At 35.8% G+C, this 21,599-nt stretch overlaps 1 protein-coding gene across 5 annotated transcripts in view; it reads right to left on the bottom strand.

The window, feature by feature from the left end:
* The window catches only part of LOC143222270 (plasma membrane calcium-transporting ATPase 2-like), a 251,808-nt gene that overhangs the window by 190,338 nt on the left and 39,871 nt on the right, over positions 1–21,599 (bottom strand). For 2 of the 5 annotated variants that reach the window (XM_076448538.1, XM_076448539.1), the window contains exon 1: positions 446–656. The exons of the other annotated variants lie outside the window; for them this stretch is intronic. The gene's annotated coding sequence lies outside the window, so the exon portion shown is untranslated. Of the gene's footprint in view, positions 1–445; positions 657–21,599 lie in introns of those variants that run through there. 5 annotated transcript variants of the gene reach the window in all.

Here is a 21,599-nt window from a genome sequence, read left to right as displayed (position 1 = left end):
TACATGATATTTTAATATTTAGACAAGTTTTAAATTAAATAAGAGTATGTCGGTATTAGTAACAAATATAATTCCTCGATATTTATTTCTTTATTATACTTTCATTACACAGATATATGGTTGATGTGGGAGTTCTTCGGTTGAATCGTTGGACATAACTATCATCTAACCTTATTGTTATCTTCGTGCCCTTATAACATTAAAACTTCCCTGCACATTTAGGAGAACCAATTTGATTATAAACGTCTTTACTACAATCTACAAGCTACTTTACAAGGATGAGCACTAATATTATTTCTCAACCAAACATAAAGATTTCAGTAATGTGAACATAAGAAAGACTACTTCACTAACATTACGATTTAAGGCAATGGCTGCTGTTACGTAAAATGTTCGTTCTGATGCAGCAGCATTACAGTAACGTTCAGCCCGGTAGCTAACTTACCGGATCAATTCTCTGACTAAGAGAGGTACAAATACAGCAGATGAGTGAAAAGTGGTAGTCTTCGGTGCGTTTTACAAGCACTAAAGTCGTCCACGGGTCCAGGTTTCTAAAATTTTAAAGTAAGAGAATCTTTCTGTTGAGACAGTTACGTCTGCCATGTACGTCTTCCCACCAATAGTTACTTCAGTTACAGTAAACGCAACCCACCATGTTGGACGAGGAATTATGGGGCTGGGAATGGACCACTACAACTCGGGGGAAGGGAGACGTTACTGGTGGCTTTTGACAATCACTATTCATGCTTAACAAGGAAAGAAAGACATGACGAAAAGCACTTACCTTATCAAGATAGAGCACATTCTGAAATGACTTAATTTACGTAAAAATAGTTTACAATGTATCAACTTGACAACGTTGCCAAGATAAGGCATAATCTTCCAGATTGTGTTATCATCTGAAGGCAGAATCAGCAAAGTCTGAGCCTCGCTCTTACCTAACATAATGTGAAACAGTCTGAGAAATCTTTCTCAAAACTGGAGACCATTATGAAAGTGAAACAAAACCATCTTTGCTTATTACGCTTACTCTGACATGAAAGAATCGCAAACGTACGGAATGTTTACCTTTCCATTTCAACTAGAATAGAGAATAACACAAACTCGTTAAATGAAAGGCAACGTTCTCATATTTAAATCACATGCGTAACTTTCGGCACATTTATTATCAACGTGAGCCTTCAGAAGGCTTAATGGTGCAAGATTCAACGGTAATTTAATGATTAAATCTAGAACTTCAGTTAGTCGGGAAACCAAGAGAGCGTATAAAGTAAACGAAAGAAGCCAAATCAAATAATAATTGTCCTATTAATAATACAACGCGCGAAGTAAAAAATTACGCGCTGAAAACAGCAACATTAATAATGCAACAGTAGAAGAAAAAATACTAGACCTCGGAAAAATTACAAGCGTACACTTTTGCTAAAATGTTTTCACCATTTGGAAAGAAAGCGTCTAAATTTTAGTCATTTTTTTTCCAATGTTCTTTTGTTACTGGTACCATTTTTGTTGATGCTGGAAGTATCTCAGCACATTTCAATATTTAAAAAAATCAGAAAACAGCTAAAATGGAGTAGAAAAACATCACATCAAACAACGTTTCGCCTCTGTAACGTGGCATCATCACGTACTTAGCACAAATAAAGACGAAAATTAAATACATCCACTTGGTGACGTCACAAGCATAACCTTGACCTAAGTATAAGTATAATTCCACTCCTTGTTGGTTATTTGTTTTAAGTTTGTATTCCACAAGTTTATGTTAGTGATGTTATCAAAGAGTGTTTTATTTATTTTTTTGGAATTTCGCACAAAGCTACTCGAGGGCTATCTGTGCTAGCCGTCCCTAATTTAGCAGTGTAAGACTAGAGGGAAGGCAGCTAGTCATCACCACCCACCGCCAACTCTTGGGCTACTCTTTTACCAACGAAACGTGGGATTGACCGTCACATTATAACGCCCCCACGGCTGGGAGGGCGAGCATGTTTAGCGCGACGCGGGCGCGAACCCGCGACCCTCGGATTACGAGTCGCGCGCATTACGCGCTTGGCCATGCCGGGCCATCAAAGAGTGAATTTAATTGTTGTGGTAAGTACCTGATGATGCCACGTTAAGTGTTGAAATGTTCTTTTATTTTGTTTTTTATTCCATTTTAGCTGTTTTCTGAATTTTTAAATGATGTGATTTTTATTAGTACATATTCGCCGAAGTTATTGCTGGTGGAACAATATCCGGTATTCGAAGAAATCTACTCCAAGGAACTCTTCATAAAGAGCAATGTTCTTTTTTTTTTAACTAGTCATGCGCTCTCTCGCTCAAAATGATATTTTTAACTTTAAAAAAGCTAATACCCTTTTAATATTACCTACACGTATTTCGTTCAGCATGTGCAGTAGCACAACAAAAATCTATTGTTTGTTTGTTTGTTTTTGGAATTTCGCACAAAGCTGCTCGAGGGCTAACTGTGCTAGCCGTCCATAATTTAGCAGTGTAAGACTAGAGGGAAGGCAGCCACCCCCCCACCGCCAACTCTTGGGCTACTCTTTTACCAACGAATAGTGGGATTGACCGTCACATTATAACGCCCCCACGGCTGGGAGGGCGAGCATGTTTGGCGCGACGCGGGCGCGAACCCGCGACCCTCGGATTACAAGTCGCACGCCTTACGCGCTAGGCCATGCCAGGCCCACAAAAATCTATATTTACAAACAAAATGCATCTTATCAGTGCTATTAATTCGAATAAACCTTGTGTTAGACATGTTTTATACCTCAAGGCATTTTCATCTATTCATGAAACATATATTAAAACACAATTTTAAAACCAACCTATCTTTAGTTTTTAGTGCTCTAAATTACGAAGTTGTTCCAAAATTATCTGTATTTCCCTTTAGAAGTACCTAAACATATGGATTATTGTATATAAGAGAAAACCCATCTACATTTTTGAAAAGGATTGATTTGGTTTCAACTTAGATAAATCTACATTAGCTGTCCTTAATTTAGCAGTAATAGAGAGAAGGCAGCAAGTCAACACCACCCACTGTTAACTCTTGAACTACTCTTTTACCAGCGAATAGTTGGATTGACCATAATATTATAACGTCTCCACGTCTGAAAAGGAAAGCGTGGTTGGTGATGGGAGTTCCAATACGCGACCTGCAGATTGGAAGTCAAGCGCCCTAATCACCAAGCCCTTTATGAAAATAAGGTATGTTATTTTGTTTGAGTTTGTTACACTCCTGCTGACCACAGTAAATATATCCTATAGTTGTTTTTTTAAAGCCCTGTAACAGTATATAAATGAGTAAAATGATTTTGTACACGGAGACTCAATATATATGCATATATATTTAAAGTACGGAATAACACTACGTAACAAAATTTTTACTTTTTCTTGTTCCTGGGCAGAAAGTGTTATTTCCCAATTGTTTATGCCTAAAGTAAAGGGAAAAGGCCTATTTTTCTCTTCAAACTTTGCTTTTGTGACCTGGGAGCGTATAACGAAAACATGAGAGGATACTATATTTAGGGGCTGATAAGTGAAAGTGATTTACATTACAGTCGCAAATCTCGAAAAACTACTCACTTCTAAACATTTGTCTTCATTTTCGTATAACTTTAGAATAAATACATGTAATCTTGATTCATATGTTGTTTTATTCAGACCTTATGTAAATGAAAATGTGCAAATTCACCCGTTTTTACATATAAAATAGGTTAATTTCTAAATTTCATTATCAAGGTCACAAAAGCAAAGTTTGAAGGGAATAATGGCCATTTGCTGTACTTTTACAACATAAACAATTAAGAAATAACAGATACTATTCAGAAACAAAATTTGTGTTACATAAAGTAATTTTTAATCATTCTCAACTTGTACTTTTTGATGGCCAATACTACATATATTTGCATATGAGCGCACAAAATCTGATGTATGAATATTTGATGCATCTCAAAAACATCGGACAGAGAATAGACATTCCAATTTCATTTTAAAAAATATAACTGTGAATGAGTGTGATTCACATATCATACACATACACACGAAGACAGGCGCAAGTTTTACGTCTAAGCCATTACAAAACAACAGGGCTCGACATGGCCAGATGGTTACTCGTAATCTGAGGGTCGCGGGTTCGAATCATCGTCACACCAAACATGGTCGCCCTTTCAACCGTGGGGTCGTTATAATATTCGATCAATCCCATTATTCTTTGGTAAAAGAGTAGCCCAAGAGTTGGCGGTGTGTGGTGATGACTAGCTACCTTCCATCTAGTCTTACACTGCTAAATTATGGATGGCTAGCGCATATAGCCCTCGTGTAGCTTTGCGCGAAATTCAAAAACAAACAAACAAAACAACAGTTGTTAGTAACTTAATTATCTTCTTTACAAAATTCCAATACCATAAATAACAAGAATGATACAGAAATCCTTTATAACAACTCGAGAATTTGATCAAAAGAAAAATTTACGTTGTTTATACGTATAAAGGAGTGAGAAACTGTATACGTTTACTCGGATAATTATTCCAAGAAAATAAAATGTTTACAGCATTTTGGTTTTACCGCCGTACTCTCACGAGTCGCTGTAAAACGCAACCTGGTCTCTCACATGATAACGGACTTTATCCTATAAGTGAAATAATCTACTATTCCTTTTACTTTTGCTATCATTGTGTAACAAATGATTCACTCGCGTCTTACCTTCAACATGAAGAACTACTGCATTGTTATACTAAAGTGTATTTCGGGGAAAGGTACCTCTTTATAAGGTACCATATTACACTCGTTGTTAAAGAATTTACAATGTTTTATTTGTTTTATCGGCACTATGATAACGAAAATTACCCCCAAAAAATTCAGAAATCTGCTTGAATAGCAAATCCGTGTGGTGGGTGTGTCTACTATAACATATCACCAAGCTTTTATTATTGTTTCTGTAAAAGCAAACTGGACTATTGTGAAATATGGCGAGTTAAGTTTTCACAGAGCGCCGTGTTACACGGGAGTAAGACTTGAGAGATCATTCTGAGACAGACAAGGTGTAGTATATTATAAAGAAACACAATGGAAATATACTGTTGTACAATGAGCTAATATACGCATTTAGTGGCAAGCACAACTAAATAATTCAGATAGCACAGCTAAAGAGCTGCAAATTACCAGGTAAACCAAAGATCGAATATGATACCCCGAACCAGAGACCTAAAAGAAAGACCTTACGAGACCTAAACTGTCTCAGATGACACATTTGACAAACAACTCAAGAAAAACCACTGAAACAAGGCACTCAGACCACGTGATAAGCCAGAATCCTCGGGTGACCATCTCGGCTACAATTCTCATGCGACATGCTGAAACACACATCTCGGATGACACGCCCATCAAATTAAAACTAAATACGTGTTGACGAATATCATAAGTGACGTACTTAACTATGAATATAAAGTTGTAGTTTGGATTAGTGATCTTATTAGTTTACTCGTGCAGAAAGATACAAGAACCTCCAGCAGTATACCAAATAGGAAATGTCAGGCGACTTTTTAAAATAGTGGGAATTTTAAGTGTATTAAATTAATATGACTGTTAAATCACTGATATAAGATAGCTGAATAAGGAAGTTCAAATAACGTTTTAAATAGCCGGGGATTTTGTAAAGTTGTTAAATTGGGAATTTCAAAATTATGAAACATATATTTTACAATCCATTTTCAAGAGTACTGCAGAGCACAGTGTGTGGTCCAATAAGATTAGAAAAGCTAGTCTTGAATCTCCAATAGACGTCAGGCCATTTCTGGCCGTTTCGCCTCAGTTTTACACCTGAATTTCTGTTTGAGTGTGAAGTAAAAGTGATGTTTTGAATCAATGACAGTTTAATAACGAACTTCAGGTGACGTGATAAAATTGGAACTTTTGTTATCGTATTATATGAAGATAAGTTTGAATCAGGGCAGATAAGTAAATAAGAAACCTAAGGCGACGTGTTAAAATGAAGATTTTTGCTATATTTACCATTTACGACGGTTTTAGAAATTCTTATTTTAACATGTTATGCTTAATTAACGAAGACAAGTTTGTTCCAAGTTACAAATATGTATAAAATCTTTTCCTGGTGGAGGTATCTTTTGTTGGCAATTAATAAAGACCAAATTTCATTAATAACTCCAAAACTGTTAATAATACTAGTGCCATCATTAAATGCTTTAATGAAATTGAATATTTATTTATAAAAACAGTTTATTTGAGAATATTTTCGAGTAGTAACTGTACATTTGTAATTTAATATAATAATAATAATGTTTTAATCTTATGATTTTAACAGTAAAACACAAAGAAAATACATTTCTCTTATACTCCAAGCCAACTTAATATTAAGCAAGCCATGTTCAAGTTAATATTGTTTCGTATCCACATAATCGTAAAAAAGACAGCATGAGACTGAAGAGGACCCACAAATGTGCCGAAAGCTGGTTTCTCAATTTAAAGACTTCAGTCATTTTGTTCCATTTACTGTAATCATTGAATAACACCCATGGATTTCTTATCATCAGAGATTAGCTTATACGTACAAACATTTGTTCAAAAATTAATTTCATACACATCCATCTGGAAAACATTTAATCTTAATTTTGTCTCTTCATAATGGGACCAGCATGGCCAGGTATTTCGGGCGCTCGACTCGTAATCTTAGAATCGTGGGTTTTAATCCCCGTCACACCAAACATGCTCGCCCTTTCAGCCAGGAGGGGAATTATAATGTGACAACAAGAATAGATTCATGGAATAACGAAACAGCAAAAGTGTAACACAGCAGAATCCAAAAGAATAATGGTGGAAACCTACCCATTGTGGTTGTCTTTACAAGGACCACCAATTTTTTTTTACTTCAGTAGACAGCCTGACCATGACCAGTTGGTTAGGACACTCGATTCTCAATTCGAGGTCGCGGGTTAGAATTTCCACCACTGAACACACTATTTCTTTCAGCCGTGAGGTATTATAATGTACGATTAATCCCACTATTCGTTTGTAAAAGAGTAACCGAAGAGTTGGCGGTGGGTGATGATGACTAGCTGCCTTCTCGCTAGTCTTACACTGCTAAAGTAGGGGCGGCTAGCACAGATAGCCCTCGTGTAGCTTTGCGCGAAATTCAGCAAAACTCTTCAGAATGATTCATTGGGATGACCATTAGAGGAATTCAATCCAATGTGAACACGAAGCTTGTCAACAACGTAGTTTCCTGTGATTTTGAAATGAGACATTGAAAACCTTAGTTCACTGATATAAGCGTCATTCAAGTTTCTTAAGTGTCTTAAAGTTTGCAGCTAACTATTTTATGTTGTGCATTAGTCCTCTCAGTACTTCAGCAGTGATACACTTACTACGTTTGTTATTTTGAAGGATGAATTGAGACAAAGTAAACCACGGTTTGGAGAGTCAGCATGTACAGTATAAACCAATAAATTAAAAGTGCAGAATTTTCTAAAAGCAAGGGCAACAAAAAAAATTAAAGTAGAAACGAGCGGTTTTGGTTGTTATTTGTTAAACTTTGCGCAAAAGTACTCGAGAGCAACCTAAGCTGGCCGTCCCTAATTTTGCTAACTCTTAGGCTACTCTAATTGAATAGTGAAATTTGACCGTCACTCTGATAACGCACTGACGGCTCGAAAGTATGGAACGTGTTGTTTTTTTTCATCCAATCACGGCATGTTACTTAATGGCTAAAGCTTGGCCACTGTTTCAGTTTTCTGTTGTTGTACAAAAATGCGTTCTCGATATTTTTGCTTCATCAACGCTCGTAAATTTAATCTTTTTCACAAAATATGTCCAAAGTTTTAATTATTTTTAATATCACGGTATAATAAATACTTATTTAAGTTTGAAGAATAAATAATAAGAATCTCTGATTTGTTCACTAAATTAACGAAATGTATTTAACTTATGTGCTGAAAAGGCCACAAAGTACAAATATTTAACTTGAAAATTCCACGAGTGGGTCGCTACTATCCAACTTCTGTGCGTTTGTTTCAGAGCAAACCACAATGGACTATCTGTTGGGTCCACCGAGGGGAATCAAGCTCCAAATTTAGTATTGTAATATAGTACGAAAATAAAGTTTTCTTGAATATTAATTTGTAACTTCAGGAAGTAGAACAAGAGAAGAGGATATTTTATTACTTGCCCATATAAGACAATAAACGAAAACAGTCAGTTCCAAAAGATTGTACCATTACCAAGAGTACAAAATAATTACACATTTATTAAAATATTTATGGATAACTATTGCAAAAACTGAACTTAACATTTCTTTTTACATTGTACTACTTAAAAACATTTCTCATAAAATCTCTAAACATGATACAGTAAAAAGATTCGCAAAAACTGTTTAATGCATCTACCTTGTATCATGTTGTGATAGTTAAATTAGGCCTACCATGGCTCAATATTTATGGCACTAGACTCGCATTCTGAAGTTTGGAAGTTCAATTCTCCCTCATCAAACATGTTCACCATTTCAGCTGTCAATTTTACTTCTTTGTTTGTTTGTTTTTAATTTCGCACAAAGCTACGAGAGTGCTATCTGTACTAGACTTTAATTTAGTAGTGAAAGACAGGGGGAAAGCAGTTAATCATTATAATCCACCGCCAATTATTGGGCTACTTTTTTACCATCGAATAGTGGGATTGATCGCACTCATAACGCTCCCATGGTTGAAAAAGCGAGCACGTTTGGTGGAACGTGTACCCAAACCTGCGACCACCAGCTTACGAAACAAGCACCTTAAACACCTGGCCATGCCCGGCATATCAGTCCTAATATTCGGTGGTAAATGAATAGCCCAAGAATTGGTAGTGGGTGGTTTTGACTAGCTCTCTTTACTTTAGTTTATCACTGTTAAATTAGTGAGAGCTAGCGCAGATATCACTCAAGTAATTTTGCACGAAATTAAAATTAACAAATACACCAAGCGACCTTAAGCTGACGAGTAACTCGTTTGAATGTTCCAACTTTAATTCAAATTGACATCTTAGTTGAAAGGATAATTATAGTCGAGATTATTTTATGAGGAATATTTCAGTTGAGTGTCGATTTGATTATTAGTTACTCCATTGGGAAATCCGACAGTTTTGTACTTTTCACATTGTTGGAAATTTCAAATTCAAATAAAAAAAATTAAATCAACCTAAGAATTTTGAACGAACATTTCCTTATTTTAGAAGAACCTCCAATAGTTTAAATGTTAAGTCTTAAGACAGATATTTTTGACATTACCTGAATTATACAGATAACTGTAAATGATTTGTTGGGTAACCTGACAACTGACCACGCAGGAAAATTGCCCTCCAGACAACTGCCCACCCCCACAACGATATTTTGTTACATAAATATAACTGAATAAAATGTAAAAAAAAACATCACATATTTTTTCCTTTTTCATAGGAGAATGAATTATATACAACTATTTAAGTAGTAGAAAATACTTAAGCATTGATTATTAGCTATGAATTGTGTGTGTGTGTGTGTGTGTTTGTCGTATAGTAAAGCCACAAAGGGCTATCTGCTCAGCCCACCGAGGGAAATCGAACCCCTGATTTTAGCGTTGTAAATCCGGAGACATACCGCTGTACTAGCGGGAGGCAGCTATGAATTAATGTCATGGTAATTGGCATAACGTAAACAGAAAGTGCTTTATATTAATTAAAAAGTTTGAATGCAAGTCACTAAAAGCTCTTCATATGTGCAGTGTAGGTAGCTGAGGCGAGAGGGTTAAATAGTATTAGATAGTTCGTTCTTTTATAAAATATAACAGGGGTGGCCAAACCGCGGCTCTTTCACATGTGCGGCTTTCGGAAATGTGTTGGATGAACTCCTTTTTGCATCACAATTAATTTAAAACTTAAATAAAAAATGTATTAAAGGAGGTAAACCTTTGTGTCTTACCTGCAATGTGTTACTCAGTCATGACAAAGTAAGTAACTTGAAACGCCGCTATGAAACAAATCACAAAAAAATATTTAGTCTGATTATCCACCTAAATCAGAATCACGGAAAACCAAGTTAACTGTGTTAAAATCATCACTAAATAGCCAACAAACACCGTTGACAACGTTCAATAAGGAAGTTGATACAACGACTGGAGCTAGTTTCATTATATCATTGAATATTGCTCGTATTAAACGCCCTTATTCTGGTAGTGAATTTGTTAAGAAAGATATAGCTGAAGTTGTTGCAGTGTTAGATCCAAATTACACAAAACCTCTGCAACTAATAGCACAAACACTAGCTTCACGCCACACTACAGAGAGACGTATCTCCCAGGTGAGTGCTGATGTTGCAGGTAAAATGATTTAAAGAATTCCCTTGCATTCAGCTTAGCCCTTGACGAATCTACAGACATACAAGACAACTCACAACTGGCGGTATTTGTTCGTTACGTTTCCTCTGATATAACTGTGAAAGAAGAGATGTAGGACTAAATGGCACTGAAAAACACAACTTGTGGTGTTAACATTAAAAATGCGCTTGACAGAGCCTTAACAAATGCTGATATTCCACTGGATAAACTCGTCAGTGTTGCAACAGATGGAGCACCTGCAATGGTGGGGAAAAATGCAGATTAATTGCACTTATGAAAAATGATCCCAGCGTTTTTCCCTGTTCATTGCATTATTCATCGTGAACAGCTGGCAGCAAGATACTTGAAGTATGAAGATTTTATGAAAGTTATTCTTGAAATTGTGAATTTTATACGCTTAAATGGGAAGGCCCACCGACAGTTCAAAAATATTTTTGAAGAATTAGAGCTTGAAGATAAATCCAGTAATGTCTCTTTCTACTGCATTGTGAGGTGGCTGTCAACCAGCCATGTCTTATATAAGATTGTGGATCTTTTGAAGCCTATTATTACTTTTCTTGAAGAAAAGAAAAGATTGTATCTTCAACTGGGAAATGATGAATGGATGTAAGATCTAATGTTCCTTACTGATATAATGAATCATCTACAAACTCTGAACTTGGCACTCCAAGAGAAGGGTATGGTTGTTTCTGATCTTACTCAAACAATATTCAGCTTTCAGAATAAAATAAAGACTTTTTCAAAGAGACATATTGTCAAGAAACTTCAGTTAATTCCCGAATCTAAAAAAGGAGAGTAAATACATTTCCTGATATTGAAATAAAATACCACAATCTGAAAGAATACAAAGATAAATTACAAGGACTGCTTGATAATTTCCTCAATAGGTTTGAAGACTTGCAGAATCTGAAGCCCTGCTTAGCCTTTCTTGTAAATCCATTCATGGTTGATGTGATCAATGATGGTTGTCCAATTCTCAAACCTCTGTTTACAGAATCATCTGTTGTGGAAATGGAACTAATAGAACTACAGAAGGGCCTGAGTTTAAAGCTTATCCATAAATCCCATTCTAAAATTGAGTAATGGATGAAAGTTCCATAAATAAATAAAATATCCTGAACTGAAGAAAACCGGTGTGCGACTCATCTCAATTTGCAGCATAACATACTGTTGTAAATTACTGTACTCTGTAATGAAGTTTATGAAGTCGAAGCATCGTGCAGTCCTTACAAATTAACACCTGACGGAGCTAATTCGTACAGTCTTGACAACATAACATCCGGAATTCAACGACTCACAACCAAGATGGAAACTCACAAGACCTATACTAGCTGTAAATAGCCTGATAATTGTATCAATGTCTGTTTGTGTGAGAAAAATATTATAAGACTAAAATTTTGTAAGGTGGTATGTGATTTAAATATATCTAATTTTATTGTTTTACATATTTTCCTCCATGTTTTGAGCAGATATTTACTAAGACAAATAAATATCATTAAAAATATTTTTACCCCTTTACTTTTAATTTTTGTCAGTCTCATTTAATGTTAGTAAAATGCAAATTTGCATATTTTTCTTGTATGTTTCCGTAGTTCATTACGTATTAAATACGCTTAATATAACTAAAACAATAATTAGACAGGATTTTGAAAACATTTGGTATATATATGTGTGTACTTTGTGATTATTGAAACTAATACAAATTAACAGTTTATAAACTACATACATGAATAAATACGTATAAAAATGTATTTATTAATATGTGTATAAAATTTATGTAACAAAATGTATATGTAACAATAAAAACGTGTGTATAATATTTGTTCATATCTTGTGACTCTCGAACATCTGTAGTTTATTGTATGTGACTCTCACGTTAAGCAAGTTTGGCCCCTCCTGAAATAAAAGAAACCTGTATTTTTTAGTCAGTTATTTTAATATAAAAAGACATGGTTCGAGGGAGGGGGGGGGTAATTGTCTGAAAGTTAGTTGTCCGACAACTGATTCTTTGCACAATGTTGATTTTATAACCTTACTAACTACTAAAGTGTAATAAAAAACTTAAAACGTTTGAAACATCATGTCTTAGTTGTAGATCATTCACAAATGTAGCTTTCTAAGCAGCTGAAATTGATCAAGGAAGGTTAAAACCATCCACGATTTTAACTTACATGAAAGTTGTCTACCTATCAACTGATTACTTTATCATTATTCATATTTATAGGTTTAAAAGTTTATAAAAAGCTTTTCTTGCAGTATCGTCAGAGTTGATTTATAGGGTGTAGGGGACATTCCCCCTGTGCAGAAATTCCTACAGTATTTCAATATATTATCGGATTTTAATTTATTCACCTTCCCCAAGCTTCAGATCTCCTACCCCTGTCCCGGTGGAAAGGTCTAGACTCAACACTGAGTATCGTGTTCATAACCAGTTACTGACTATTGGTAACGTTTAGCTTTCGTAGAGGGCCTGGTTTCGTTTGATTTGTTTTGAATTTCGCGCAAAGCTACGCGAGGGCTATCTGCGCTAGCCGTCCCTAATTTAGCAGTGTAAGACTAGAGGGAAGGCAGCTAGTCATCACCATTCACTGCTAACTCTTGGGCTACTCTTTTACCAATGAATAGTGGGATTGACCGTCACATTATACCGCCCCCACGGCTGAAAGGGCGAGCAAGTTTGGTGTGACGGGGATTTGGACCCGCGACCCTCGGACTACGAGTCGCGTGTCTTAACCACGTGGCTATGCCGGGCCAGAAAGCAGGGTGTGGCCCAATGGTTAGCTTGTCGGGCTGCACATCGAAGAGCCGCTGAACATATTCTGCTATTCTAGCTGGGGGCACATTGTAAAGGCTACAGTCAGTCTCACTATTCGGTTCAAAATAATCAGAAAAAGCCCATGTTGACGTGCGAGGTAATGTCTTTATACTTCTCTCTAGTCAGTAGCTAAAAATTAAAGACGGCTAAACTTGAGCTCTCGGAATCTCCATATTTAACTCACATGCGCGCAAGATGTCGGTCAGATTTAAAACTTCAATTACTTTTGTACACCTCATACGTTTAAACAAACAGACTTTGATATCAGTTATAATATACAAAATAATAATAACATTCTGTTCTATTTGTAAAAGCACTTAACGGTTACTAACAATCACATTAATGCAGAAAGTGGATATGCATCCTTTTTTTAAAATATACAATTATAATAAAAGTCAACACATTTTACATTTTCCCAATTTTGGAGCTAATTTCTAATTTTAAGAAAAGTAATCCCCTCGATGAATGAGAAACATTTTTTTTCTTTATTCGTTCACCACATGTATATGAAGTTTTTATTCATTTCAAATTTTCACTCTACTTTTCCCCCTCCTAGAAAAACTTATGCTGACGCCCCTGCTTCCAAGAAAGCTTTAGTGCATGTTACGTAGCTTACTTTTAACTTAAATGTATTACAGTAATACACACACACTCCTCCATGCTAAGCTTTCATATTTCTGCTTATAACTGAACAGGATTGATGTGTGTGTTAGTCTTTTACAACTGAACGGAATGAGTAGAATATGGAACGAAATATAAAGTTTACCGAAAATTATTTCCAATTTAATTAATATTGAGCTAATTAACCCTGAAATAATCTAATTACTTTTCTACTAAATGCAACAGCCCCCAGTGGCTCAGCGGCATCTTTGCGGACTTACAACGCTAAAATCCGGGTTTCGATACTCGTGGTGGGCAGAGCACAGATAGCCCATTGTGTAGCTTTGTGATTAATTTAAAAACAACAACTACTAAATGCAGAATTTACATCGCAACAACCAATATTAAAGTATACTTTCTTCTTACAGGTTACTTTCACGGTAAATGTGTGAAATGTGAAATAATATCGGTAAACTCCTGAAAATAGCTACTGGGATGACTTAAACTAATAATCTTGTATCTCTGAATGCCCTACTGTTTAAATATATTAGTTTCCAAATCTTTTATGTTACTGAAGGGTTTTTTTTTCTTTCTTTAACAATTCAGTCGAAGGCTGTTTAGATAACTCAGTGTTTCAGAAAAATCATTAAATTGATAATTTTATATGCGATGTAATATAAAACTGAGTGTCGTGTTCCCCCTATTTGAGTGTTTGTACAGAGTTAATAACACTTAAACAATGCCTTTATCATCAAAACAGCTTTGTTTACTTTCGGAAAAGAGTGAGCTTATCTGCTGACGTCATACAAAATTACATCATTAAAGCACGTGACATTATTTGCACTGGACGATCTTCTGTAGGTCTGTCTCGCTCTATTGTTCTGTTCGTAGAATGAAGAAAATCGCCTACACTGGAATGCAAATTGTAACATACGATCTATGTGCTAAATTTTCGAACGTTTCAAAGGCTGATGTCTGAAACTTTAATATGGCTTGTGAAGATAGAGTTATTGTTGGTGATCAATGCGACCGATGCTTTTTTCTGAAATTTAGACAATTAACTATATAAACATTCAATACAATTACGTTTTATTAAAGCAAAATCTTTATTTACTTTTTAAATAGGAAATTAAAGATCTTTAAATATTTTAGCATGACTTGAAATCTGAAAAACTGTAACTTTGCAAAACATTTTTTCCACAGGTAGCTTGGGAATCCCCAGATCGGTTAGCAATATACAACGCTAAAAATATGGGATTAAATTCTCTGTTGGTTTAGTTTGTTTTGAATTTCGTGCAAAGCTACACAAGGGCTATCTGCGCTAGCCGTCCCTAATTTAGAAGTGTAAGACTAGAGGGAAGGCAGCTAGTAATCACCAACCACCGCCAACTCTTGGGCTATTCTTTTACCAACGAATAGTGGGATTGATCGTAAAATTATAATGTCCCCACGGCTGAAAGGAGGAGTATGTTTGGTGTGACGGGGATTCGAACACACGACCCTCAGATTACGAGTCGAGCGCCTTAACCACCTGGCCATGCCGGGCCCTCTATGTTGGACAAAGTTCGGATAGCCCATTTGAACCCGATTTTTAGTGTAATAAAGTACTGGGGGATAGGGAAATTATATTTATTGAGTATACGTGAAAGGCTTACATACAGCACCCGTTTGGAACATTATGCACTTTTATTTCCACTAATATTGAATATAAATAAACCTGAAGTTATTTAACCTGCTGCGAGTTCAATAGATCTAATTTGGTTAAAAACTCTTTTAATCCGTTAAAGATGTTAACAAAAGTTTATTGAAATGGGATAAATCCGTTTACACCTGTTACAGTAAATGCTTTCAAATCAGTGTCCATATCAAACTATGCCGAATTTGATAGTAAAAAATGTACTAAGCATTGTCTTATGGTTAACATGCGAGTTTATGGATCTACAGACACATCGTTAGCGTTCTATTATCACAAATACACAAAAAATCAAATAAAGTTCTTTGCACTTTTGGAGTCTTGTCTGCGTTATAAGAGTATTGGTCAAATCCCATTATTTGGTTAGACAATAGCAGCCCACTGGTTAGCGAGTGGTAATGTATTGCTGACTAGCTTCCTTCCCTTTCGTCTACCATTTAAAAATGAGGGACTGTTAGCTCACGTAGCCCTTGAGTAGCTTCGGGCTAATATCCGAGAACAAAGAAATTTTAAGAACATTATACTACAAATTTACAATACGCTGCACATCATCATATAGGTTTAAAAGTATTACACAATTGTATATTTATTGTCTTTGAAAAGAAAACTCGAGTTCGAGCGATAGTCGATCTTAAGAAGTTGTTTAGTATCTAAGTGTTTGAGTTACCTCAATAAACTTACCTTATGTGAAAAGTGCTTGCCCGTTTTCACTTTAATTCTTGAGTTCTGGTATGAATAAGTGGTTACGGGGTTTGAATCTTGTCACCGAACATGCTAGTTCTTTCAAACTTGAAGGGATTATAATGTAACAGTTAATCTCACTACTCGTTGGTAAAAAAGTAGTTTTAAAGTTGGCGGTAGGTGATGTTCATTAATTCCTTTTAGTCTGTTGCTTCAAAATTAAAAACGGTAAGCGTAGATAACCCCCAAGTATCTTTTTGCGAAATTCAATAAATGACCTTACATTCTTACCAATCAGTTTGCGTCCCGCTGCTGATAAAATTGCGCCCTGCACGTGAGGCCATGAGTATGCTATAATATTGGCAATCAAACCCACTATAAAAGAAGCCCAAGAGTTGGTGGTGGATGTTGTTGGCTAGCCATCTTTTCTTCTTGTTTATCAGTTCAAAATAGAGGTCAGTTATATGTACGTGAAGGAAGGTGGGCTTTTGTAGTGTTCCGCAAAAAATTATGAAACAAACTTACCAATCAATAAAATGAAAACAGACGAGTTCAATAGTGTATAGTTTCCCATATGATAGATGGCACGTTTCAAAGTGCAAGATATTTTGTAGATTAGTTATTTCTACTTCTGATATTGTATAATGTTCCTGTTGATAAAGTAAGTAAAGTTTTTCCTTTAGCTATTCTTTTTAGGATGACCGAAAATTCTAGAACCACATGTAATCGATTTTGCGGCTCGGAAGTCCGAATTTGGTTGAATGTCACCTTCCCAGGACATTGGATTGACAGAAGTTCCGGACTTCATACTCATGTATTTCTTTTTCTGGAGACTGCTCAAGGCACGTTTGTACAAAGAAAAGATCAGAGACACTGAACATCTGAAACAACGAATTCGCGACAAGTGTCAAATTATTGAAAATGACATGAACATGATTCGCAGTGTTAAAGAAAGTGGAAGTATTGTCTCCGAACTTGTTTCGAATTACAAGGACATCTTGTGGAACACATTCTAATATCCAGACTTTTCGGACACCTTGTATACGGCATTTGTAATGTGCTCATCCTGTTTGTTTTTGCATCCCATATACGAGATATCTTATGCAACATTTTAGCGTTTAAGTAGTTAATATTTGACACATGACATATGTACGCTTTATTTACTGACTGCAACAAATTTAAATTAAGAATAATCAAATTTACATGAACAACTATATAAAAACCGCAATAATAATAATAATACATTAACACGATACCTCTGAGTTGATAATGATCTTTACGAGGTGTGGCAGGGGAAAAAGTTGGTTATCACATTTGGACCCTAGAACACCCAGGCCAGAAATGGGTGGACACTTGGAATTTGCGGCAAGTTAAATTACGGATGGCAGAGTAGCAAGCGATATATGTATATATGTCTACTCATTTTGAAGTTTTCTCACAATATCTGACAAAACAACATAATACTTTGCACGTAGTCTATTGAACCATTCAAAAGCGGTGTAATAAGTGTTATAATTACTGTATTTTAACAGCGCTACTCGGCGTTGCTCAGGTTTTCGATAAAAATGAAAAACTTATTCACTCTGTTCCCTCGTTCCATATTGCGATGGGCAAAAAAATAGTTTGTGAATTTATGAAAAATAATCAACTTAAACTTTATTTTTGAAAATAAACAACGAATAGTGAAGTATAAACAAGAATAAAGAGGTTGTTATGGAAAATATTTAGATTATCTTATACCATATGGGTACCAGTTCTGTCGAACAGGATAAGTCTATCTCTGTTTCAACCAACCCAAGTCATCCTTCTAAAATATTAATAAACATACAAATAACGCTTCAAAGGATCTTTTGACTCGTCTTCATTATACACTTTTACCACTTATAATAAATCGTTTTTTTGACCGAAAAGAGGACAGAACCATTTGGTGGTCTGCCAGTATTTCTGATGGACTGGAGTGAAGTATTTTTAAATAAACGATATTTTGCCTCTCACTTCCAGACCAACTGACGAGTTATGGTATTGACGAAAGGCCTCTTGGGTTGTGACTTGTCAGGGACAAAAGATAGATTTGGGAAACAGTTATCACACACCCTAATTTTGAATATGAAATAAGTCAAGAAAAAAAAATTGAACCAAGCGCGTAAGGCGTGCGACTCGTAATCTGAGGGTCGCGGGTTCGCGCCCGCGTCGCGCTAGACATGCTCGCCCTTTCAGCCGTGGGGTCGTTATAATGTGACGGTCAATCCCACTATTCGTTGGTAAAAGAGTAGCCCAAGAGTTGGCGGTGAGTGGTGATGACTAGCTGCCTTCCCTCTAGTCTTACACTGCTAAATTAGGGACGGCTAGCACAGATAGCCCTCGAGTAGCTTTGTGCGAAATTCCAAAAACCAAAAACAAACAAAAAATTGAAAATAATTATCTCAATTACGTGATTCTTATCAAACATTTTAAGCTTAACGGCTTCTAATGCTTCGCCAGTATTCTTAGTTTAAACCGCAACTTCGTCAGCAATTTGATCTCAAATAAAACCTTTTAATTTGAAATGTTTTGATGATAAATATTGAGCTTCAATAAATGAACGTCGGTACTAAGAAGTGCTTAGGACCGCTGAACACTACTATTAAATCACAATTTCGAATGAGAAGTTTTGAGTTACTAGGTGTAGAATAACTGATTAACTTTATATGAAAATCTGAAAAGGCAATTGGGTGTGTAAATTTGAATATATTGATTGAAAACGTTTGAAAACTTAACTAAATGATTCCCGTAATGAACTTAGGTTTCACAGTCTAAGTTAACCATTTCATTGAAGTTACCAAAAAGCGAACAAATTGACTGCAGGATAATCCGAGATTTAAGTTTAACTGTTCGTGGGTTCCATCTAACGACCAAACATTTGATAATGAGTGTTAGTTGTTTCATGGTATTATAAGCATTAGCCACAACTGGTATGTCTGCGGAATTACAACGCTAGAAATTGGGTTTCGATATCCTTGGTGGGCAGAACACAGCCTATTGTGTAGCTTTGTGCGTAACAAAAATAAACAAGCTATAAGTATTAATATAGGAAATCTCAAAAGCCGGATCAAGCACCAATAAAACGATTTCACAACCGAACCAAGGTTCGATCTAACGATTCATCAGGAAGATATAGTGAAGACCAGTAAACCAAACGTGATATCGATTTCACGATTTACAAGCCATATGAAATATCAATATACCAGTCCTGCAAAGTAAACTAAGTACCAACAAAACGATCTCGCACACCAATCGAATATCGATTTCAGTTCCCGCAAGCCATTCGTCTATGCGATTTTCAATATAAAAATACCGCATATCTACAGAGGCTCGAATGTATCCGTTTTAAATCGCCTTAATCCAGAATTAGGTCGTTTGATTTTGACCTGACAAAACTAGGCTTACACTTCACATATGTAATAAAATAAAAAGAAAATAGCTGTAACAACTAACATACACAGAAATAAATATGAAATGTTGTTCTAATCCAATGTGAGGGTTATTTGATTTTTAAAGTAAAACTAAACGTACACTTCACATACAATTGTGCAATGAAATAGAGATAAGATAGCTATAAAGTTTGACATTCACACATAAGCGTGAGCGGTTTCATTAAAACAACCTTAAATGTCGGTTAATTTTGGAATTAATTGCATTTAGTTTGGCTGAATGTTTAGAACGAGTGGACAGTTGCGTGAAATCGTGAACCGATTCTTCACCAAACACTAGAAGAAAAACGTCCATGCCAGAGTTTAAGCTAACCATGCAAATCATTCATATATAAAAAATTGAAAGCTTCTTGTCGAAATTACTGCACGTTCAAACAGATCATATTTACACAGAGAAATGTTTAATATCGTTTTGTTTTACAACTTATAAATACAGCGCTGTTGAGAAAAATATATATGTAAAAACGGCTGCTTTGGGTTGAGAAAATTTTTATGTAGAGCAACCCAAACCAGCCATTTCTACATACTCTACAAGTGAGTTTTCTCGTCATCACTGATAGCGCTGTTGGGATAAAACAAGTGCGTGTGAATTCGTTATTAGATAACAGATAATTAATTATCAGAACATAAACCTGATAATAAGAAAGGGCAAAATTTAAGTCATTCGTTTTGAATACAAAAGGTTAGGAGAAAAAAACGAAGAGCACACAAGTCTAGGTTTAATATATTTCACCTTTTCATTTAAACAAAGAATAACACAAATAGCTAAATATTTGGGTTAGGTTTACCGTATGCGTTTCATTTCTGCTGACACCTATATAGGTAATCTACTTGTCTGTAAACATTTCTAGAAACGCTGTTTTAAATACCTCTTATTGGTTATCTTTATAATGTACCTGTCAGATGTTAAGGTTGCATTTGTCAATTAAAAGCTTTTACTTATACTTATTTACAGTATAAATATATATTGTGTTGTCGTGGGCCTTATGATTCTCTTACAGTGGGTGCCTGTTACACTGCACAACAAAGTTTTTGCTTCTTGAACACTGTTGGGTGTTCCTTATAGATTTTTGGCTGCTGATCACGAAAATCACAGCCAAATGTCCATCACGTACAGTTTTATCGAAATCTTCAGTTTTGTCATGATTTTTCTTATATTTATGTCCAAAAATTGTCGTTTCTGTAAGAGATCTATGAACAATGTTTTGTGCAGTTTGGGCATGTCCAGGCATGAAATCAGGCCAGGTTGGAAGCTGTTCTGTGGAAGTATACAGCCCGGGCATGCCGGACCCAGCTTGACACTGTCTCAGCAGGCTATAAAAGTGGTTTGCATACACAGATGCTGCTCATTGGATTAATATAGACCTTATATTGTGTACGTATTGTTTCAGAACATAGCATTGCCTCAGTACCACTGTAACAAGTAAGTTAAATGTTATAGACGTTTTACAGGACAATTGGTGTCGGTCAATATGCCTCGTCAATATCGTAACATCCGCGATACATTCTGCTATATTTGTGGCGAGTATACGTTTGTTCATCAGAGACGCTCAATGACTGCTCTTGTGAAGAAAGCATATCATCTGTACGTCGGCTGTAAAATTGGTGATCAAGACCAGGAATGGTCGCCTCACATTTGTTGTGCGACATGTGCTATTTGTCTGAGAGCTTGGTTCAGAGGCACTCGAAAGACAATGCCATTTGCTGTCCCGATGATATGGTGAGAACAGAAAGATCATGTGACGGACTGTTACTTCAGTTTGACTAATGTGTCTGGATTCTCTGCCAAAAACAAGAAGTCAATTAAATACCCTAATCTGCCTTCAGCAATGAGACCCGTGCCACATGACGACAGTCTTCCAATTCCGAAACCACCTGAAGAATGGACCTTAGACGAACCAGATGAAGAAACTGGCAATGATAAGTGATCCGGATTTTGAACCGTGCTCCTCAGGCAATCCATATCTCATAACACAGTC

Source organism: Tachypleus tridentatus, chromosome 8 (assembly GCF_004210375.1).
Source record: "Tachypleus tridentatus isolate NWPU-2018 chromosome 8, ASM421037v1, whole genome shotgun sequence".
Classification (NCBI taxonomy): Eukaryota; Metazoa; Arthropoda; class Merostomata; order Xiphosura; family Limulidae; genus Tachypleus; species Tachypleus tridentatus.
This window is presented reverse-complemented; position numbering and strand designations above follow the sequence as displayed.